This window comes from Hevea brasiliensis, chromosome 6 (genome assembly GCF_030052815.1).
Source record: "Hevea brasiliensis isolate MT/VB/25A 57/8 chromosome 6, ASM3005281v1, whole genome shotgun sequence".
NCBI lineage: Eukaryota > Viridiplantae > Streptophyta > Magnoliopsida > Malpighiales > Euphorbiaceae > Hevea > Hevea brasiliensis.
The window spans coordinates 69,440,680-69,443,798 of NC_079498.1; positions in this window are offsets into that span (position 1 = coordinate 69,440,680).

A 3,119-nucleotide genomic window follows, 5' to 3' on the forward strand; every position below is an offset into this window, starting at 1 on the left:
AACCCTTGCCACATGTCACCCTTTGATTAGCTCTAGGTTTAAGTGACCCAATCACATTGTGCCAAGTGTCAAACCTATATTTAATCTTGATTTTAATCATCTTACATGATTAAAAAACATTTGGCAAGCTTATGTGTAATCCCATATGTCACCATCTCATGATGCCACGTGTCACACTGTGAAATGACCAAAATGCCCCTGTGTCTTAATTTTGAGTTCTTAACCCAAAATAATTATTTTTCTTCTTCTAATCAATTTATATCAAATATAAATTAATTAATTAATCTCTATTAATTAATTTCTCATTAATTAAATTCATATTTAAACACTTTAAATATAAATTTAACTTATACTATACATCCAATGATCTAGATTTGGTTTCAAGTCATGCTAGGGACTTTGCAATTTAATTGCAAACCAAACCTATTTAATTAATCAATTAAACTCTTTAATTAATTAATTAAATCATATTTAAATAGGTGATAACTTGTGTATGTGTGTGACTTACTAGGCTCATCACTAATTGGCAATGAGACATGATATCAACTCTTAATATCATCGGAACTCTTTCTTACCATAAATGATTTCTCTAAATCATTTTATGAACCTCATAGACCATGGTTAACACCTAGCATAGCATGCCATGGCCACCCAATTAGTAATAAGGTTTACCTTAAATGAACCTATAATCATATGTTACCATGCACTAGAATCTCTCTGTTACAAAATCCCAACTCAAGCTGGAGTCATGGTTTATGTCAAACTCCATTTGCTATGAATATTATGTTCTCTTTTAATTCCAGTTCTTGATTAAAAAGATTTTCTCATCAGAAACTCTTTTCTGAATAAATCTATCTGTCCTGGCCAGGAACTTGAAACATCAAGAACAATTAAATGAACATAGGATTTTATCTCTATTTACTTAGAGGAACAGATTCCATCTTGATCAACACCTACCTCCATATATAACTAGTAGGAGCCAACAGATGCCCATATACCCATACACAGTACAAGTATGAAAGCAGTATCAAACTCAAGCTACCTATATACAAGATAACTATGCTATCTTAGGTCTAAAGATTATATGCACTGATATGATTTATGATAAAACATTGACAAGAGTAAACTCCATGTGCTTGTCATAAGTGTCACTGGTTCGGCCTACTTATCATTTATAAGTGCCTATCATATTTGTTCTATGGCATGAGACTCACCATTCCATCTTATTTATATCTCATATAAATAACTTGGGAACAAACATGAATACAATCTTTCTGGATAAGTCATGTCCTTATTATGAAGTATCCTCGATTGTGAACCTATTTATGATACTTTGTGCTAGAAATATTGTCACTCATATTCTTAACAACTTAAGAATAATATTTCTAACAAAATATCAATGGACCTTTTCTATTACACATAAATATATTATGTAAACGGAAAAGTGGAAATGCCTTTTATTAATAAAAATATGTACAAGATACATATTAAATGATATGCTTTAGGGCATACTACTAACAGTGCATTCTATCACCCGACAGAACAACCACTCCCCATTTCTCCAGAATAATTACCGCCCATATACTCCCCCTCATAGCCCAACAATTGCCAATATTCCACCCCCTTTCCCAAATTATCCTCATCCACGCCCACAGTATCCACCACCAATAACCTACCAACCTAAACCACCTCCTCAACCTACTCAACCCTTACCACCCCAAAATAACCCAAGACCACAAAGAAATCCTGATCCACCCCTTCCTCTCCCACTCAGTGAAATATACCGATACCTTGTCGGTATAAATCAAATAGTGCTGATTCCCCTTGACCCAATTCAACCACCATATCCCAGGTGGTATGATGCCAGTGCCCAGTGCGAGTATCATGGAGGGGCACAAGGGCACTCAACCGATAACTGCGGGGCACTCAGAGGGAGAGTGCACGCCCTAATCAGAAACGGATGGTTAAAAATCGAAGGGAATAGCTCCCTTCCCAATGTCACCTCAAATCCATTGCCCAATCATGGTACGGGCAATGGCGTAAATATGATAGATTCAGAAGAAGAAGGGTCAACCTTGAAGGTTGATCAACTGATTCCTCACTTTGAGGAGATTTTTACAATGGCAGTAAGGGAAGGTTATCTCTACCCTCAAACGCCGAAGTCTGAAGATAATGCGGGATGCCCTTATCACGAACAAATCCAGGCGTCCAGTTTTGTCACCCTCTCTGAAGAAGAGATAGACCCGACTGGCTTAAAGCACACCAAGGCTTTACATGTGACAACAAAATGCAAAGGCTGCATAATTGCTAAGGTCTTAATTGACAACGGGTCTACGCTTAACGTCTTGCCCAATGCCACTTTGGGGAGGCTACCGGTCGACCGCTCAAACATGCGTCAAAGTGCCATGGTGTTAAGAGCCTTGACGGTACAAGGAGGGAAGTGCTAGGAGATGTTGACTTGCCACTTCAAATCGGGGCATGCACTTTCAACGTCACATTCCAAGTGATGGACATTGAACCTGCATACACCATGCTGCTAGGGAGGCCATGGATCCATTCAGCAAATGCCGTACCTTCAACCCTGCATCAGAAAATTAAATACATCATGGACGGCAGGATCATCATTGTGAAAGGGGAGGAAGCCATGCTGGTCACCAAGCTGCAATCACTTCCTTATGTGGAAGCAGCTGAAAAATCCTTGGAAAGTTCTTTCCAGGCTCTAGTGTTGCAAGAAACTATCCTGAGGGATGAAGGGGCCATGGCTATGGTCGCCAAGGTGATTCTCAAGAACGGATATGAGATGGCCAAGGGGCTAAGTGCCACATTACAAGGGATGGTCGAACCCATACCAGCTATCCAGAAGGTTGGTTGTTTCGGCTTGGGTTATGAGGAAGACGCCCTTATGGATGGATGATTCTGGATGAGAAATATGCTTCGGGATCAGAGATTTGATCAGAAAATTGGGAAAATGAAGGTAGTACCGAAAATCACAAAGGTCTTCACTAAGCCGGTCATTGAAAATCCAGTGGAAGCTGAAGAATCACCCGATGAACCATCCATTGATGTTATCCATCTCGATTCCTTGTATGAAGCCTTGATCTCGCCAATAGCTGAAGGGC